Source organism: Danio aesculapii, chromosome 18 (assembly GCF_903798145.1).
Source record: "Danio aesculapii chromosome 18, fDanAes4.1, whole genome shotgun sequence".
Lineage (NCBI taxonomy): Eukaryota > Metazoa > Chordata > Actinopteri > Cypriniformes > Danionidae > Danio > Danio aesculapii.
The window spans coordinates 41,632,480-41,654,376 of NC_079452.1; the positions used below are offsets into that span (position 1 = coordinate 41,632,480).

The window sequence follows — 21,897 nt, forward strand, 5'->3', positions numbered from 1 at the left end:
TTGGACTTTTAAATGATACAGATTGAAGTTTCAGGTTCTCCTGTTTAAAATGATATATGACACTTGAGGCTGACTGCAAAAATAAAAATAAAATAAAAAAATAATTTTTTCTTTAAAAAAAAAATAATATAGGCCCATCAGGTGTCCACAAAATAGCTCTAGAGCTTTAAGGGTTAAGTATTAGTATTAGTGCTGTCTAAAAATGAAAATAAAATGTTAATTTTTCACATTTTATGCTGCAAAAAGTCATCTACATGACTATAAATCACAAATCCAGAGATACTGTGAATCTGTATAAGCTGTAGACCAGTGAACAAAAACAGCTATTTAACCATAAAACAAACAGACATTTGGCCATACAAGACATAAACATCCTCAATTCGGGTGCTGCACTGTAGAGCCCAGATTCCAACTGAAGCATGTTATTATAAGAGTGATATGTCATAACACTGTGATGTAGTTTGTTTTTTAACAAGACTTTCACTGACCTCAAACTGCTGAGGGTCTTTGCTAAACAAAACAAGCTTATCAAAACAGCAGCAGAATTTGAAAGTGAACACCAGCAACCTGGAAGATTTCAATATAGGCAGTTTTCAAGCCGATGAACATGTGGGAACGTCTAATGAAGGCGCCCGCCAGGTTTAAACCAAGTGAGGATTGTGGGCATGCGGGCGTCAATGCCTTGTAACAATGTCAAAACCCAATGAATTCACATTGGCAACACACCCTCTTTTGGCTTATGGTTTAGGGAAAAAATGCAGCATCCACAGGTTGGCTCAGCAAAGAGGTGCTATAAAATGATTGAGTGGAAGAAATGCATTGCAGTACTTATCGCATGCTTCACAGTGAACCAAATGCTCTGACAGACTGACAGAAGAGATTGGGCAGTCAATAGGGAGAAACACACCAGTTTTCACAGCTTTTCCTATGTTTAAAGCAGATACGTCACTGACCATTGGATTATATTTTATTTGGATTTTAGATTTTTGTTTTAATATTTTAATAAACAACCAACGGTCATTTTTGATAAGTGACCCTGGGTCAACAAACATATTAAAATGTATCCATGGCCTCAAATTTGAATTAATAAGCTTCACTTTCCATTGATGTATGTTTTTTAGGAAAGGAAAATATAAAGCTGAGATACAGCTGTTTGAAAATATGGAATCTGAGGGTTTAAAAACAGTTTAAATATTGAGAAATATTTACTTTAAAATGGTCTAAATCGGTGGTCCTCAACCACCGGTCCGTGGATCAATTGGTACGAGGCCGGATAAGAAATCATTAATTATTTCAGTTTTATTTATTATCGAAGTCTGAACAATCTTTTATTTTAAAAATGAATATATTCTCTCGCTTACATCTCAGTCACATAAGTGCCCATATTTAACCCATAAGCAGCAAAATGAGTAAGAAACAGATGTCATGGGAAAGTTTCTTTGCTAAGGGGAAAAGGCCCAGTGAAGGACCCACAAACTGCTAAGGAATGGCTCCGATACCCATTTGTCAACAAATCAGGTGAATCCACCATGTCTGTGCAAGAAGATCAACTGCTGGAGATCGCAAATGATGGCAGTCTTTTAGGGGCCATTAGCATATCGCATCTTTTCTAGAGTTTGCACAAGTTCGTTATTTCAAACGGAGGTGTGCAGCTTGCAGAAGTGTGTGTGTGGTGCTTGACGGGCTTTGTAGTTCTTAACTGTGGCAGATTTGTAGTTCTCCAGTGATCTGCATGGGCTAGCTTGCTTGTGACTGTGAAAAAACTGTAAGACCAGTCCAGAGTGTCTTCAAATATTTTAGTAATGTAAAAAATGGCAAGAACTAATACCTCAGTGATTTCTTGATTTAGTATAGTTTTGGTACAGCAGGATGGAACTGAACATAAAATTTTACTTTTATCTAGTGAAATGTTTTATTTACTTAAAGGTCATTTGTTAAATGTAATTAAAATGACAAAAATCTCCAAAATACAATGCTTTTTATTTATAGCAATTAATGCTCAAACAAAACACATGGAATTATATCAATTGTGTAAAAGGCCATTTTAAAACATAATTATAAAATGTTTCAATCCTTGTTAATATAAACAAATTAAAATACTCTTAAAACACTGCACTACTAGACAAAAGTCTTGTCATCGATCCCAGTAATTAGAGCAACAAATAATAATTTGACTTCTAGTTGATCATTTGGAAAAGTGGATTCTTCAGATGAATCATCTGTTGAACGGCATCCCAATCATCACAAATACTGCAGAAGTAAGTAGAAGACCAAATGGAACCCACATGGACCCAAGATTCTCACAGAAATCAGTAAAGTTTGGTAAAGGAAAAATCATGGTTTGGGGTTACATTCACTATGGGGGCATGCAAGAGATCTGCAGAGTGAATGGCAACATCAACAGCCTGAGGTATCAAGACATTTGTGCTGCCCATTACATTACAAACCACAGGAGAGGGCAAATTCTTTAACAGGATAGCGCTCCTTCTCATACTTCAGCCTCTACATCAAAGTTCCTGAAAGCAAAGAAGGTCAAGGTGCTCCAGGATTGGCCTGCTCAGTCACCAGACATAAACATTATTGAGCATGTCTGGGGTTAGATGAAGGAGGAGGCACTGAAGATGAATCCAAAGAATCTTGATGAACTCTGGGAGTCCTGCAAGAATGCTTTCTTTGTCATTCCAGATGACTTTATTAATCAGTTATTTGAGTCATTGCAGAGATGTATGGATGCAGTCCTCCAAGCTCATGGGAGTCATACACAATATTAATTCTTTTTCCACTGCACCATGACATTTTATTCAATACTTAACATTTTTTCTGTTAAGTGACGAGACTTTTGTCTAAACAGTCTGACCTTACTGACCTAAATAAATAATTAAAAATCAAGGCATGATCATATTTTATTTTGATAAAACAAGCGAAATCTAGAGGCCTTTGCCTTTAAGCCCTTTCTGATACCAAATGATCAACTAGAGGTTAAGTTCTTATTTGTTGTTCCTAAAACTTGGATGGGCGATAACTTTTGTCAGGTAGTGTATTTCTAAATATACTCTCTTTATTGATCTTTTAATCACTAAATAAATATATACAGTTATTGGGGAAAAAATCTCTCTGGATTCACGATTTATAACTATGTGTTTGAGTAAAATGATTTTACTTATTCTGTAAAGATATTTCTTCCTCATTTAAAATAAGATTGTTGTCATTTAGAGCATTTTTTGTTGCATAGAATAACAAAATGGTGCTATATTTTCAGACTTCATTTAACACAAGACCAATGTGTTGACTTCAGAAGAATTAAGAAATAAATAAAAAAAAATCCACAGGTTGGCTCAGAATAGAGGCTCTAAAAATGATTTGCATTCACCTCTGAAGTGCCAGAAATGCATTAGAGTACTTATCGCGTGCTTCACAGTGGACCAAATGCTCTGACAAGCTGACAGAAGAGTTTGGGCACTCAATGGGGAGGAACACACCGGCGTTTTCCCAGCTTTTCCCATGCACGCGTGCCGAATGCGGATACGCCACTGACCTCACTGGAGCTCAGAGTCTGTATTTAAATCTATTTTAAAGGCCTGTGAAGCTCAGCCTTCTCTCTTAGCCTGAGAAAACACATGCGCACACACACATTTTCGGTCTCTTTCCAAGAGCAAATATGGAAAAACAAGTCCTTAGATTTCTCACAGAGCAATGCCAGCATGCAAGAAAGAGACTCAAGCCACACCATGTAAACCTACACCCACAACACCTATTACACTCACGCAGATATGTGCTTGGTCAACTCCTTTACTAACCCTCCGCTAGGTTAAACCCACACACACACACGAGAGTCAAATAATATCCAGTGTTTCTTGTGCAAGATGGTATTTCAGTGGCACACTTGAGAATAAACACCTCCGAAATCAGATTTAAGAAAAGGCAGGCAAGGCAGATGAATAGGGTAAAACAAAGTATTGAATAAAAATGACCATCTTGGCCAACTTGATCTCAAGTTTGATTTAAAAAACTGTTTAAATATGAAAACAAAGTATGACTTGATTAAATGTGCTATTTTGCTATATTGTGCAATTTACAAACATTTACAAACGTAATATGAACATGCATTTTACTGTAGGACAGTTAGTTTGCAGTATGTTACTGTATTTTAAAGTTGCATTATGAAAATTACTGTATATTTCAGAGTAATGTTATACAATACTGTCAATACATATACAGCTAGATAAATAGTGCTGTAAATGTAAATACAGTAGTTTTGTTGGAATGAATTTACAGCGAGTTACTGGTGAACTGCTGACAGTAAGTTACTGTAGGTTCTACAAGATTTGTTAATGTACATTTGAAGCAGACAAATCTAAACATGAACGAATGAAGCTTTAAAATTCTTCTATGGATTCTTTTGATAATAAAAATGCTTAAAGTGGAAGTGAAGCACTCAGTCAATTTATTTTGTAAATTGGTTTCCACTTTAATGAAAATGAACTAAACAAACTTGGTTAACGTAACCAATTAGAAGAAAACAGCATGTTTTACTATAGATTTTAGCGCAAGGGTGCCACCATCTTGGAATATCACTTTGTCTGACATCACAGGGTTGGTTCCGTTCCCTCAGCTGAACAGATACAATGGAAGTAATGGACTGAACACAGAAACTGGAAAGCCTAATTTATCACAATGCGTGAAGTTGTGGATGTGGAGCTGGTGCAAATACAAGCATCAAAGTTGTGTCTAATCTATATTCATATACTAAGTCTCGTCTTTTGGATTATGTCAAGACATACTCTCTTATCAAGTCGAGCAACTCAGTGCCCACCCTCATTACGTCAGTATACCGAACCTTGTTGAAACAATGGTTGAAACTCAGACAGACAGTGAAGCAAAGCACATCAAATGATCAGTAATTAAAAGGGGAAAAAAGAAGAATAAAATGCAAATTTTTTGTATATATTAGACACACTTGCTTGAATTTGCACCAGATCCACCTCCAAAACTTCACACATTGGGTTAAATTAGGCTGTCCAGTCTCCATGTTCAGTCCATTAATTCCACTATATCTGTTCAGCTGAGGGAATGGAACCAACCTCATTACATCAGACACAGAAAAAAGTCTAAAGGCTATAGTAAAACATGCCGTTTTGTTCAAAATGGTTACATTAATCAAGTTTGTTTAATTTAACTTCATTAAAGTGGAAACCAATTTAAAAATAAAGTAAACTTGACTGAGAGCTTCATTTCTACTTTAAAACTTTTACATTAAAACACATTTTCACTTATTTTTGTCGAATAAAATCAGACAAACCATGAACTGTATGAACACATCTCAAACCTTCATAATACAGAGATATTAAACTGTAATGTCTGGTCTATGTAAGAGCTGCTTAAGTGGAGATTTACGGCTCAGTGCAGAAGAAAACAAATTTTGAGAAAACAGCCTTTAAAACTACACAGTGTTACTGATATCAACAGTCATAAATTGAAAAGTGTGACAAAAGGAACATTTAAAGTGTTTTTAGATGATTTCTTTACATTAGACTGAAACAAAAAAACTTCAAAATTTGACAGGTTCATGAAAAAACATTTTCTGCCTGCATCTTGTCCTAACTTCTAAAGCGATATGTTTTAAGAGAGTTTTCAATGGGTTAAGTCTCTGGCAGGCAGATGGAGTCCATATGTAGAGCAGTGAGACGCAGGAATGTTGTATTTCTGGGATGGAGGGAGGGGTTTGAGGACAGGGAAGCGGCCGTGTCTACATGCGTCGTGTGACTGCGCAGTTTGTCTCCAGTTCTGGCTGACCGCAGGTCTTTAATGGTTTTTGGAATCATCCCCGGGGATTTGCTCTGAGTTGTTCGGTGATCAGAAAGCTGGACCGGTCTGCAGATTTGTCGCTGACGGCATGTGTCTGTTTGCATTTAAGACGCATGACTGTCAGAGAAACGGTCAGCACAAACCTCTCAAATATTCCCACTGAGAAACTGCATACTGTATGTGTGCATGTGCACTCTAAAAATGCTGGGTTGTTTTAACCCAAATTTGGGTAAAATATGGACAAACCATTGTGTTAAAAATGTAATAAAACAATAATAAACAATGGAATTAAACCAACGCAATTACACAATAATTTAGTAACGTTATGACTTAGTGGCTAATTCTTATGAATTGATAAGAAACCACTGTGTTATAAATGTAAATAAAAATATATAAAAAATGGAATTAAACCAATGCAATCTCACAATAATTTACCAACTTTATGACCTAATGGCTAATTTAACACCACCTGTTATGTTCACCAGTCATCTAGCAGTTCTCTGCACTGGAGAACTACAAGTCTGCCACTGAACCAAACTACATCTCCCAGAAGTCGTTGCTCCAATCACCCCTGCCACAGCTGACAGTCACCAGGACACTGACACACAGACACACACAGACAGCTGAAGTTCATAATTGAATGAATACCTGCACTATAAAGACACCTCTCATTTTCACACACACTGCTGAGTCTTGTTATTCTGTGAACATTGCTAAGCGTTATCCTTGTCTTGCCTTCTCGTTTTTTTGACCTGTGTTTTGTTTTATCATTTATGCTGGTTTGCTGCCTGTCCTGATCATTTGCCTGTTTCTGACTATGCTCTTTGGATTACCCTTGTGCTCCAGTTTGTACCTGTTTGACCGTTGCCTGCCTGACTACTGTTGATTATTAAACTGCCCGTGGATCCTCACCTCTGTTGTTACACAACCACTGTGTTAAAAATATAAAGCAATTAAAAATAAACAATGCAATTAAACGCAATCTCATGATAATATTGTCACTTTTTAACTTGATGGCTAATTCAACACAACTACTGTGTGAAAAATTGAAGAAACACAATTTAATGTACAGGCAGCACAGTGGCGCAATTGCTTCACAACAAGAAGGTCGCTGGTTCGAGCCTCAGCTGGGTCAGTTGGGATTTCTGTGTGGAGTTTAATAAATATTAATTAATTAGCATGATACTCTGGCAAACTGCATCAACCTCAAACAAATTTAGTTTACCATGATTTTACTTTATTTTTATAAATTACAATATATACGATTGTTCTATGATTTCTTTGAGTACATCAGGACCTTTACCACCACTGGAATAAATTACACAATTAGGTCCCACCTTATATTAAGTGTCCTTAACTAATATGTACTTACACTGAAATGAATTATGTCACATGTTTTTACATTGTACTTATGATTGATTGAACTCCTGCATGTAATTACATCTGTAGTTAATTTCTGTAATTACATTTATACACATTAAGTACATTGCATTTATATTTTTAAGTACATAGTAGTTAGGGCCACTTAATATAAAGTGTGACCTCTAACTATAGTAAAATATGAAATCATTGTTTTTAATTGTAAAAATGGTTCACAATACTAACGTTTAAGTGCATTTTTGATCAAATAAATGCAGCCTGGATGGGAATATACATGGTCTGTAGAGAAATATGTAGGTTTTAGTATTCAACACATGTAACGTTCACCCTGGAGGCACTTAGAAGGTATTAAGGACAAACAAACACCAGTCCAATACAAAATACGACAAGAAAATCGAAATGTACATAAACAGCATTCACCGTAAGAGGCCTATTAACAATGTGATGCATGAACAGCTTGTGTACTGAATTCTAAATGATCCAAACCGATCCAGCTCGCATAAACAAAAGCACACAAAAGCTTTTAACTTTTTTTTTCTGCCAGTCCGCATTGACTAGACTGTTAAAGGTGAAGCGTGTAATTTATGAGCCACTCGTGTCACCAAGCAAAAATGGAAAAATAATAAGCGTTTCAGACAGGTCTCCTCAATTCCACTTCCAGATGACTGAAATAAATCAATTCATTTACAATTCCTGTAAAGGTGTGTTTACACAGACTATTTAATGATAGGCTTTCAAGACATAGCATGAATTAACTGGTCATGAAAGAACAATACAAAAAATTGTTTTTATAAGCCTAGGTTAAATACATGCAGTATGAGTTTGATTTAGAGAATCAGCTCATTTATGATTTATTAAAAGTAAATGGATCATAGAATCGTTTGTTTGGATCCAGACTAAGCAATTGCAAAAATATTACATACAAATATTATATTTTATTTCACTAAAATAAGCAGTTGCTTCAGTTGGTATTTAAATTGCACTGTTTTGAAGAATTTTGATTCACTATAAAGAACTGTTTGTGAGTCAAACATTTGAGAACTGAACTACACTTGTTGTGCTGAGTGTTTTGATTCATTATAAAGAATTGGTTCATGAGTCATTCTTTCAGGAATTGAACTACACTGGTTATGCTTTTTGTTTTGATTCATTACCGATTCCTAAGTCATTAATTTGGAAATTGACCTAAATCTGTTGTACATTGGGCTGCATGGTGGCGCAGTGGGTAGCACAATAGCCTCAAAGCAAGAAGGTTGATAGTTTGAGCCTCGGCTGGTTCAGTTGGCGTTTCTGTGTGAAGTTTGCATGTTCTCCCAGTGTTGGCGTGGGTTTCCTACGGGTTCTCCGGTTTCCCCCACAAGTCCAAAGACATGCGGTACAGGTGAATTTGGAAGGCTAAATTGTCCGCAGTGTATGTGTGTGAATGGATGTGTGTGGATGTTTCCCAGTGATGGATTGCAGCTGGAAGGGCATTGCTGCATAAAACAGTAAAACATATGCTGGATAAGTTGGCAGTTCATTCCATTGTGGCGACCCCAGATTAATAAAGAAACTAAGCCGAAAAGAAAATGAATGAATCTGTTGTACAGTGCTGAGTGTTTTGATTCATTAAAAGAACCTGTTCATGAGTCAAACATTTGTGAATCTAACAAGATATTTAGTTCTGATTCATTACCAGTTCATAAATCAATCATTTGGAAATTGACCATTGAATTTGATGTACTGAGTGTTTTGACTGAATAAAAAGAAACAGTTCATGAGTCACATGAGAAACAATAAATATATATTTTGTTCTGAGTGTTTCGATTCAATAAAATGAACCAATTTACAAGTCAAACAGTTTTGACTCTAACCACATATTTTGTTCTGATTTTTGCCTGGTTGATGAGTCAAACAATAAAGAATTTTGAAAAGAACTGGTTAATGAGTAATTCTTGCAGGAATTGAACTACACTGGTTATTTTTTGTTTTGATTCACTATACTGTATCCATAGGTAATTTCTTTGGAAAGTGATTCATAACCAATTTATATGTCAATTATTTTAAAACTGACCAACATTTTTGAAGTATTTGATTCAATAAAAAGAACCAGTTTATAAGTCATATGAGAAATAATAAATACATATTTTGTTCTGAGTGTTTGGAATCTAACTACATAATTTGTTCAAATTTTTGTCTGTTTGATGAATCAAACATTTGAGAATTAGTTTTTGATCCATTGCAAAGAACTGGTACATAAGTCAATCCTGTAGGAATTGAACTACACTGATTATGCTTGGTGTTTTGATTCACTATTGTCTCCATAGGTCATTCATTGGAAATTGACCAACATTTGAGTGATTTGATTCACTAAACGAAGCTGTTGATGAGTCAAACATTTATAATTCTAACAACATATTTAGTTCTGAGTGTTTTGATTTAATAAAAATCACCAGTACATGAACTATACATGTGAAACAAACAACATATTTTGTTCTGAGTGTTTGGTTTCAATAAAAAGAACCAATTCGTGGGCCACAGATTTGGGCATTGAACTGCACTTGTTGTTTTGGGTGTTTTTATTCACTTTAAGGAACTGGTTTATGGGTCAATCATCCATGAATTGAAAAACACTGGTAATGCTTTGCGGTTTGATTCATTACCAGTTCATAAGTCAGTCATTTATAAATTGACCAACATTTGATGTACTGAGTGTTTTAATTCAATAAAAAGAGCCAATTCAGAAGTCCAAACAGTCTGGGGTGTGAATTTTGTTGACGAAAAATAAACTTATGTGACAAACAAGTTTCTAAATGAAATGAAAACTAAATGAAAACTTCATAAAAATGAAGTGATGATGACTACAATAATAATAAAAATATACTGACATTTTTGTTGCGTAATAAAAATGAGACTAGAATGTGATTGGGGGACGTTTTTTGGAAAATATCCAATCAGAATGAATTTTGGTGTGTGATGCATGATGCACAAACACATACACACATTTGAAAAGCAACTGATCCACAGTAGATGTGAGATGCGATTACATAATCATAAGAGTAGATTTAGTCGACTAAAATCTTATGAAATTTAGTCAACTAAAACTAGACTAAAACTCAAATGAATCAGAGGACTAAAATTTGAAGAGAACTAAAATGGAATTTTAGTCAAAAGACAAAGACTAAAACTAAATCAAAAATTGCAGTCAGAATTAACGCTGTTTGGAATAACTACATCATTTATTCAGAATTTTTCTTTCTCATAATAATAAGAACTGGTTCATACCCCAAGTAAGACATTTGGACGTCAAACTACATGGTTGTCCAGTTTCTACTAGAGATAACTGGCACATTACAGTCATTATTTGAAATCAGATTGGTCACTCTTCAAATCTCACGCTGTAGATTCAACCATCCAGCTGCAGCATTCTTTTCTTCACATTTCCATTATGTGCTTTGATCTACCTATTCACTCTGTTCACAACAGCATCTTTACAGTCAGCTCTGCACTGAGATCAAAATTGCGAGGGATTCTGGTAAATTATTGACTCGCCTAATGAATAAATACAGAAATCTATTGCAATCTTCATCGGGAGCATTTGTTATTGATCGAAAACAACTCTGCAAAACAAAGCCCGTACAGTAGCAGAGTATTACATATCAGCGAACGCAAACCTCAAAATAATATGATTCACACAGGCAGAAATTATATTAATCTCCGTGAAAGCTGACTAAAACTGTGAAGAGATGAAAGGCACTAAAATACAACCACGGTGGTGTTTACTTGTGGAAACATGCCCCTGTGAATGGATGCTGGGTAATGACCATGCTGCGTGCACTAAAGTGATACTGAGCTAAGTGTCTGTGTCACAGCCCGCCCGGATGCCCCGTGGTACTCCTCTCCGGAAAACTCAGAAACAACTGGTAATGGAAAGTGCTACCTCCTGCCGTGACCCCGATTGCATCACGAAAACAGCACGGTCTCCCCTGCTGAAGTAAGCCTTGCTGTCACTAACAATCAAAAACACACACGTTGTTCTCTTATCTGCGATCTGGGACAGCACGTTATCAGCGGACCCCCTGGAAGACCAATCTCCGGGCATTCAAACAGAGGGACACGCTGTTAGAGGAACAGTAGAGCAGCTTCTAGCAAGAGGCATTCGTATCTGAAAAGTGTTTTTTATTGGGAGTCGCTGCTCATTACTTGCTGCATTCTTCGCAGTGCTGAGTGGTAATTTGCGTGCAACTGGGCTCCAAATTGTTTGACGTGATTCATCATTTTGACTTGGGCGTATTGCCGGCTCTTTTTAACATGGGCCGCACGCGACGTCAGAGAATAATTTGATTGAGGCTTTGTGAGGGATTTTTGCAAAAGAATAACCAATCAATCGTAGTTAAATGGGTCATTTGATACCCTTTAAAACAACTTGGAATTTGAAAATAGGCATTTTTATAGGTTCTAGTAAAAGACTGAGTGCATTTGTTCAGCTGTTAACAGTTTGCCAAAATGTGATGATTGTACACTAGATTTTTTTAAGAAGGTCTGCGAGTTTAAAGGGATATTTCAGCCAATAACTGTTATGAAGCGGACAGGAGACAGAGGTAAGGAAACGTTAGGGTGTTTATTGAATGACAACAAGGAGCACATGAAGGATAGCCAGGAGGATCAGGAATGATGTTGGGGTCTTTTCCTCCGTGGCTGGGTAACAGGAATACACGAGGATGGACAGCACACACCAGATACAGCTGACAGAGGATGACACAGACTTGGAAGGACTGGAAGACAGGACGATTCGGGAGGACCAGGAAGACTAGGAGGAATACAAAGAGAACAGGTAAGTAAATCGTTTGTTTAGCTGAGGATGACTACGCTGAGTGGTCGCTCAGTTGTCCGCTTTCGTCGAGACGAGCCCGGACAATGAGCGACTGGAGTGCTGTGCTTTTATCTGGTGCTCGTGAATGTGATGCAGCTGTGTGCTCATTAGAAGTCAGGTGATGGTGATCTTCGTGAGTGGGGGTCGTGAGAGCCTGACCAATCCATGACAGTACCCCCCTCCCCAGGGCCCGCTCCTGAGGGCCGACACCTCCGACGCCGTGGTGGTCTCCCTCTGCCTCTAGGCGCTGGGAACTCAGGGTGGCTCTCATGAAACTCCACCATGAGACTAGGATCGAGAATATCAGCTCTGGGAACCCATGTCCTTTCTTCGGGGCCGTACCCTTCCCAGTCCACCAGGTACTCCAACTGGCCACCACGACGTCGGGAACGCAAGATCTCCTTCACTGCGTAGACGGCTCCTTCTTCTAGGAGCAGTGGAGGAGGGGGTTCCTCTTCGTGGTCAGGCTCTGTGGAGGGAAGAACAGGATCGTGATAGGGTTTCAGGAGTGATACGTGGAATGTAGGGTGAATACGGTAGTGAGAGGGTAATTGTAGTTTGTAGGTGACGGGGTTAACCTGTTCCACGATGGTGAAGGGACCAACAAATCGGGGACTTAACTTGCGAGAGGGCAGTCGCATGCGTATGTCCCGGGTGGATAGCCACACCTTTTGTCCGGGTGTGTATCTGGGTTCTTCAGACCTTCTTCTATCGGCGGTTACCTTGCTTCGACGGACTGCCCTCTGCAGATGTTGATGAGCCTCGTCCCAGACTCTCTCGCTCTCCCCGGAACCAGTGATCCACTGCGGGGACATCAGATGGTTCGCCATCCCAGGGAAAGAGCGGTGGTTGGAAGCCCAGGACGCACTGGAATGGCGTGAGTCCGGTGGAGGGTTGCCGCAGTGAATTTTGGGCATATTCTGCCCAGCCCAAATACTGGCTCCAGGAGCTCTGGTGACCACTGCAGAAGGTCCTCAGGAACCGTCCCACCTCCTGAATCTTCCTCTCTGTCTGCCCGTTGGTTTGGGGATGATATCCAGAAGAGAGGCTGACGGCCACACCTAGGAGCTTGAAGAAGGCTTTCCATAGACGTGAGATGAACTGTGGACCTCTGTCCGACACAATATCTTCTGGAATACCAAATGACCTGAAGACTTGATTAAAGATATTGTCGGCTGTTTCAAAGGCTGTGGGAAGACCTTTCAGAGGGATTAGTTTGACAAACTTTGAGAATCTATCTACTATGACTAGAATACAGGTATTACCTTCTGACGAAGGGAGATCAGTGATAAAGTCCACTCCTAGGTGTGACCAGGGACGGTTCGGAATCGGCAAGGGATGGAGCTTTCCAGCGGGTAGATGACGTGGGCTCTTGGATTGGGCACAGTCCTTACAGCCCTGAACATATTGCCTCACATCCCTTGCCATGTTTGGCCACCAGAATCGTTGGGATACTAGCGAGAGAGTATTGTTGATCCCTGGATGTCCAGTGCCTAGCGAGGTATGTAAGGAGTGGATCAGATCTACCCGGTGTTCAGGTGGTATGAACTGCCGATGAGGAGGGCATCCCGGCGGAGCAGGGGCTTCCGGAGTGGCAACGACTGGAGGAGCGTTCCAGGTGATCGGACAAATGGAGATGTGTTCGGGAAGAATCTTCGTTGGGAGTTCTTCATGATCGTGATGCTCGTGTAAACGAGAGAGAGCGTCTGCTCTTAGATTCTTGGGTCCTGGACGATAGGAAATGGAGAAATCAAAACGTGAGAAGAAAAGTGACCATCTGGCTTGACGTGGACATAGTCTCTTGGCCTCTTTGATATATTGGAGGTTTTTGTGATCTGTGATCACCTGGAACGGATGTTTGGCTCCCTCCAACCAGTGACGCCACTCCTCCAAGGCTAGCTTGATTGCTAGCAGCTCCCTGTCTCCTATGCTGTAATTCTGCTCCGCCGGGCTCAACTTCCGAGAGAAATAGGCACAGGGATGCAGTCGGGGCGGTGTATCATGATGTTGAGATAATACTGCCCCGACGCCGGTGGTGGATGCGTCCACTTCCACCACGAAAGGAAGATTTGGGTCAGGATGAGTCAGGAGTGGGGCCCTTGTGAACTCCTTCTTAAGAAGGCGGAAGGCTGCGGCTGCTTCTTTGGTCCACTCCAGTCCTTTGGGTTTACCCTTGAGGAGATTAGTGAGAGGTGATGTAATCCTGCTGTAGTCCTTGATAAACCGTCTATAAAAGTTAGCAAACCCAAGAAACCTCTGGAGCTCCTTAATGGAAGTGGGTTCTGACCAGGATAGAACAGCCTCAATTTTCTTCCCATCCATACGTATACCGGTTTGATCAATGATGTATCCCAAGAAATGAATCGACTTCTGGTGGAATGAGCATTTCTCCGCTTTGAGGTAGAGGTGATGTTCTCTCAATGTGTGTAGGACCTCCGCAACGTGTTGGCGATGTTCGGCCTCACTCCGGGAGTAAATGAGGATGTCATCTATGTACACTATTACAAAGTGGTGAAGAAACTCCCGGAGGACTTCATGAATGAAGTTTTGGAATACGGAGGGGGCGTTGACCAGACCGTAAGGCATGACCTCATATTCATAGTGGCCAGTAGGGGTCACGAATGCTGTCTTCCATTGGTCCCCCTCACGTATTCTTATCAGATTATACGCGCTGCGGAGGTCCAATTTAGTGAAGACTTTAGCTTCTCGGAGCTGTTCCAAAGCGGCTGGTACCAGAGGAAGGGGATATCGGTATTTTACTGTACCGTTATTTAGGACCCTGTAGTCGATGCATGGACGCAGCCCTCCGTCCTTCTTGGCCACAAAGAAGAAGCTTGAGGCGGCTGGTGATTTTGGAGTGACGTATGTACCCCTGACTCAGAGCCTCCCTTATGTAATCTTCCATTGCCTGATTCTCTGGAAGCGAGAGCGGGTAGATCCTACCTCTTGGCAACTGGGCATCTGGAACTAGGTCGATCGCGCAGTCCCATGGCCGATGCGGCGGTAGCTGGGAAGCTCTCTTGGGGCAGAAGACATCATGAAAGGAGCTGTACTCCTTAGGAATGTGGATAGACTGCTTCTCAGGAGGGCTCTCGACCGATGTTGCAAACAAAGAAATGGGGTTCCGACCTTGAAGAGGGAGATTTGGAAAACAGGTAGGTGTACATCCAGATCCCCATTTCTTTATCTCTCCTGTGCCCCAAGAGATGATGGGATCGTGCTTCACCAGCCACGGGCGCCCTAGAATGATGTCCATATTTGCACCCTCCAGAACCAGAAATTGAATCCTCTCTTGATGTAACAGCCCCACTTGAAGAAGGATGTCTTCGCATTGTCGATGGATACGGGTCGAAGATCGAGTGCACTGGGTTATCGGTTGTATCTGGTATATATGCGAGGACGCCTCAGTACGGAGGTGGAGTTGACGACAGAGGGATTGGGAGATGAAGTTCCCTGCTGACCCGGAGTCGATGAGGGCTGTGACAAGGAGAGAAATAGAGGCAGTAGTTATTTGTACGGTGGTAGTAAGTGGTTTACATTGTTCAATATTCGTACTGAATACACTCACTGAAGTCCGAATGGGACGAAGGGGACACTCCATACGGGTGTGTCCACTGACACCGCAGTATAGACACAGACCCCGGGTCAGCCTCCTCTGTCGTTCCGCTGATGTCAGTCTTCCAGACTCTATTATCATGGGTTCTGGTTCTGGAGAGGCTGTTGACTCAGGCGATTGGAGGAGTGCAGACGAGGGGGTGATGGTGTCCTGTTGATAGGAACGGAGACGATCGGAACATCGGAGAGAATGTTGGATGAATCTCTCCAGACCCATTGTATCATCTAATGTGGCCAGCTGGATTCGGAGAGTGGGTTCCAAGCCGAGCCGGTACGTGGTCAACAACGATCTCTCATTCCATCCACTTGCAGCTGCTAGAGTGCGAAACCGGAGAGCATATTCCTGTGTAGATAGAGTACCTTGCTTTAGATGATACAGCTGCTCTCCAGCGGCTACTTCCCCATCAGAACGTCCAAACACCTCTTTGAAATACTCCGTGAAGGTAGTGATGGAATTCATGACCGGCCCGGCTTGGTTCCAGATCGTCTCAGCCCATTTAAGTGCAGGTCCAGAGAGTAGTGATACGATGTAGGCGATCTTTGACTTATCTGTGGGATATAGAGAAGGTTGCATTTCGAATATGAGGGAACATTGTAACAGAAAACCATTGCACTCCCCCGCTCCGCCTGAGTAGGGCGCTGGTCGGGCCATGGGACTGGAAGGAAGGGCCGAAGAAGAAACTGTGGAGGCGGAAGTGCTCGGTGCTGGTGGTGCGTTGGAAAGTGGAGCTGGTGGCTGTAGAATCCGCTTCAACTGGTCCACCAGCTCTTGAAAGTGATCGAGGGTGCTCATGTTGTCGTCGTTATGGGTCCGGGCTTCTGTTATGAAGCGGACAGGAGACAGAGGTAAGGAAACGTTAGGGTGTTTATTGAATGACAACAAGGAGCACATGAAGGATAGCCAGGAGGATCAGGAATGATGTTGGGGTCTTTTCCTCCGTGGCTGGGTAACAGGAATACACGAGGATGGACAGCACACACCAGATACAGCTGACAGAGGATGACACAGACTTGGAAGGACTGGAAGACAGGACGATTCGGGAGGACCAGGAAGACTAGGAGGAATACAAAGAGAACAGGTAAGTAAATCGTTTGTTTAGCTGAGGATGACTACGCTGAGTGGTCGCTCAGTTGTCCGCTTTCGTCGAGACGAGCCCGGACAATGAGCGACTGGAGTGCTGTGCTTTTATCTGGTGCTCGTGAATGTGATGCAGCTGTGTGCTCATTAGAAGTCAGGTGATGGTGATCTTCGTGAGTGGGGGTCGTGAGAGCCTGACCAATCCATGACAATAACTAAATTCTGTCATTATTTACTTACTTCTCAGTTGTTCAAAACCGATTTCTTTTTCTTTTTTCTGCTGAACACAAAAGAATATATTTTGAAAAATGCTGGTTGCTGAGAACCAGTGACCTCCATATTATTATTTTTTTTCCTACTATGGTCCCAGCAACCAGCATTCTTCAAAATATTTTCTTTTGTAATTTAATGTATTGTAATGTGTGCATTTATATAGCGCATTTATTGTGTGTGGCCATACACCCAAAGCACTTTACAATCAATTTCTCCACACCACCAACAGTGTGCAGCATCCACTTGGATGATGCGACAGCAGCCACAGGATAACAGAACCAGTGCACTCACCACACACCAGCTATTGGTACTGGTATTGAGACAATGATAGAGCCAATCCGGTGGATGTGGATGATTAGGAGGCCATGATGGTTAAGGGAATATGGAGAGAAACCGGCCAGGAAACCAAGGTTACACACCTACTCTTTACGAGAAGTGCCATGGGATATTTAATGACCACAGAGTCAGGACCTCGGTTTAATGTCCCATCTGAAAGACACTGCCCAGTAACAGTATGGTGTCCCTTTACATTTACTGGGGCATTAGGACTCACACAGACCACAGGTTGAGCACCCCCTGCTGGCCTCACTAACACCACTTCCAACAGCAACCTAGTTTTCCAGTGTGGTTTCCAATGTGGTCTCCCATCCAGGTACTCCCATCCAGATTTTTTGTGGGAATATCGCTTCAAACACATAATCAAGAACAATATCCGTCCATCTATTGCTTCTGCTTATTTTTTAATTGGTTATTGTACATATAGTAGTTCATCTATAGCAATACTGATTACTTGTAAGACTAATAAATCTTATATAATAAACTTAAAAGGCTATTAAGACATAAATCTTTAACCAGTGCAATTTACAGACTTATAGAGTATCATGGTTATGTTACTTCCATGTGATTTATTCTTTTCTTTACAAGAATTTTTGGGTTTGCTATTGCCTAGTTGCATGATCAGAAATGATAATTTTGAAGAGTTTATTTGATGTAGAGTGGCTTGGTGGCTCAATGTTTAGCACTGTCACCTCACAGAAAGGCTGGTTCGAGTCCCGGCTGGCATTTCTTTGTGGAGTTTGCATGTTCTCCCCGTGTTCCCTGGGTTTCAGTTTACCCCACAGTCCATAAACATGCGCTATAAGTGAATTGGATACACTAAATTGGCTGTAGTCTGAGTGTATGTGTGAATGTAAGAGTGTGTGGGTGTTCCCCAGTTCTGACTTGCGGCTGGAAGGGTATCTGCTCTTTAAAAACCTATGGTGGAATAGTTAGCAGTTCATTCCGCTGTGGTGACCCCTGATAAATAAGGGACTAAGTCGAAGAAATATGAATGAATGAATTTGATGTAAAACCAATGTATTACTCCACTGATACAAATAGGCGAGATTCTTCATAATGGATTTAATTGTTATGTGTTAAAAGTTAAATGTACGTGAATGAAGGCGACAGGTACATCAATTATTTTTAAATCTGCTGAACATCCAGCTACTCAATAACACAGGACTCTTGAGATTACAAACTGATAAAGCATCTCATTCGTGCTATAGGGAAATCAATTTACAAGCGTTTTATAGCCAAATTAGACCATCTCATTTTATGGATTTTTATTTTCAAAGTAAAACTCTCTGTTCCTGCAAAATCAGCATGCAAATATATAAAAACGTACACTTCCTTCCAATTTTTACAGCAGGTGGTCACTCACAAATGCTTCTTTCCTACTTGTTGTCACAGCATTTCCTTCAGGCATAATAGCGTTACCAACACATTACTGTCACTCTCTTTCTCGCATACACATACACACACAACTGCACTCAGAATAGCAATTTGATGTGCAAAAGGGAGCTAGTACAGAAGAACAGTACTTCATTCACATTCTATTATACACACAAGCTAATATACTGTGCAATAAATATTAGCAGGTTGTCCAGATGAAGACCAAAGGCCACAGAAGGAGAAGTTGGTTATTCCAAAACTGAGATTTCTAGAATATAGCATCTTTACAATGTAATGAACTCACTCAAGTCCCCTCGAAAATGCAGAATCAAATCAGAAGACCTGAGTAACCTTTGTTTAGGAGAATTTTGTGTGGACAGAGAACTTCACTTCAGTGATAAAAGCGAGTTTCATTTATTTGGGTCTGATGGGAAGCATCAAAACTGAGAGCAGTGTGAGTACAAATCAGTAAAAGGTGTAGGTGAAGTACTATGACTTGAAAGTGTTTTCTGCAGCAGTTCAATGAAGCTGAAGACAATGAAATAATGAAATGGCACCCCAGAGTCCCAAACTAAACCTGATTGAGAATCTCTGGAAAATACTTAGTGACTATAGACTATGGGCCTATCATATACCTGGCACAATAAGGCGCAAGATGTGATTAGCGCGATATGTTGCTATTTTCAGACCAGCTCAACCCTAATTTTAACATTTTGTGCTATGTTGTTTAAATAGCAAATCCATTTGCACCGCTTTGTCGACTCATGGGTGTGACGGGAAAGAAAGGAGGAAGGAGGTGTGTTAAGGAGGTGTGTTAAGGCGCATTGTTGGTGCATTGCTATTTTGAGGAGCTAAAATAGACTGTGCCACTGACCAGCTGAAAGAGTTCTCGCTAGTGAACAGTACAGTTTTTCCACTTACAAAGTCCGTCATGTAAATAGCAAATGCGCCATGGCGCGACACACATGACTCTTAAAGGTAATGGGAGATGAGACTCTAATGAGCTTTGGTTTATTCTCAAAACACACCCCGAACTTATTAAGAGCATAAGCACAACCCTGTTAGACTATGTGCCACGGCGCAAACCATATTTTTCTGTCCTTAAAATAACAAAAGTGGGTTCAGACACACCATTTATGCTTTTGCCCCATGCGCTTCAGACTTTAAACTAATAGCTAAAATAGAGCCCAAAGTGTTGTGAGAAACTACTGATGTCTGTGAGAAACTAAAGACGTCCAGTGACCGCAGTCAAAGCAAAAACTCTGCATACTGCAATACACTAAATAACTACTAATTTTGACTGCTGTAACCTGCAGATATTTTAGTTGCAATCTGCTACAATCATTGGTGTTCTATAATTGTAATCACTGTGTTTTCTACAAAATATTTTTGTGTCTTGGTTATTTTTAAAACACTGTTTTAAAATATGATGTATGACATCTAAATCACTATATCACCCGCCGGTGACCTTCACACACTTGCAGTTTCTCCACAATGGACGTCCAGCGTTCTCCAGCCTCCAGCGCCTAAACTGCAGCTCTGCACATGCAGTTTGGCCAGTGGAGAAATAGTCGTGTCCAATTGAGCCTGGCTTCTCTCAAGTTTTTTTTCTCTTTCACTTTCGTCAATTGGTGAAGTTGTTCCTCAACAGTCGCCACTGGCTTGCTTGGTTTAGGACTTGTGGAGCTGCGCATCAATGGATTTGCTCTTCAGTGTTTGGACTCTCAGCAATGAAAATTAATCCAAACTGAACTGAACTTCAACTGAACTGACACTGTTTCAGTCTACAAGAACTTCTATGTTACGCTCCTTTGACACAATCTATATTGTAAAAGTGCTATAGAAATATAAATGACTTAAAATCCCCTCCTTTTTTACTGATGAAAATTACATTATTTCTGAAAAAAGTGTTCATAAACGTCTCTAGATTTGATCTCTACTGTAGCTTTTTAAAAAATCTTATGCGCTAATTCCCATGAAAAAACTCTTGATGTGTGGCAGAATGTTTTTTGGGCTCAGCTGGCAAAAACTGCTTGTTTAATGAATTTGACTGATGGTGTGAATCAGCTCTGGTGTGTTTAGAGACACCACACTTTTTGACCTTTGTAAACAAACTATACTAGCTGAGCATGCACAACAACAGCTGGTGCTCTTCTCCTCTCTACAGCAAGCAAGAGGGTTCGAATGCTGTCCATTAAGACAACAGAGCATGTGTTTAGAGCAAAAGTGTAACTATTATTCTGTTCAACATGACTTCGGCTCACTGGAAGTGGATCCCTGTTAACGTCATCATGACTCAAAGTTGTGCATTTGGTTCCAGCTCGAAGCCTAGCAGAAATCAGATCCAAACCAGAGAGCCGGAGTAGATGTTAACTTGGCCTTGGATTGTGGCTTTCTCAATGTTTATATTATTCCTGATGGCCAAATACATTAAAGCCCTGCTAGAAGAGTTTCAATAGGCATATTCACACGCATTACATAATACTCAATTGACTGCCAAAGAGGTCAGAGCTAATGTTGTTTGAAAAGAGGGTGGAAACCTCTTAAGAAAATCAGACCAGTCTCCAGGAGTTGTTTCCAAATTTAAAATCCAAGTCCAATCTGAGGCGGATCAAAATACTGTTGGATTTGTGGGCAAAAGGTTTTATGTTAACAGACCGCTATCTTTAAATGCAACGCTAGCTTGTGCCAGTATGTGAGTCATTTTTATGCCTTGGATTTTGGAAGGTGATTTCAAAGTCAATTTCTGTGCAATTATCAAACAATCTTTCACACAAGAATATCTCTTAAGCTAAATTAATGAAAAAGTATGCTAAAATATATAATTACAAAAGATAGTTAAATCTTCATCTAGTGTGATTGAGGAAATATATATGCTGAATGTATTTAACCCTTTCACGCGTGAGTTTAACCCTTCTGCATTTTTTTTTTTTTTGTGATTGTTACTTAGAATCCAATGCGTTCTAAAGCTCCCCTGGCAGTGTGTCAAGTATATCACATGATCCACCAACCCCAAAGATCTATGTGTGTATCATATTTTGTTTCTTTTTGCCCTTTTTTGTATATATTAATAAATGATTTAATTATATAATGAAATTTTTGATAGTCCGATTCACAAATATGTGATAGAACATATATTTAGTCTTTTAAACAGCTTAATAATGATTATTTGTTATATGAT

General features: G+C 40.2%; 1 protein-coding gene across 1 annotated transcript in view; it reads right to left on the reverse strand.

Annotated features, from left to right (window-relative positions):
- Positions 1–21,897, reverse strand: part of btbd11b (BTB (POZ) domain containing 11b) — a 164,708-nt gene that overhangs the window by 76,462 nt on the left and 66,349 nt on the right. The gene's annotated exons all lie outside the window — the stretch shown is intronic.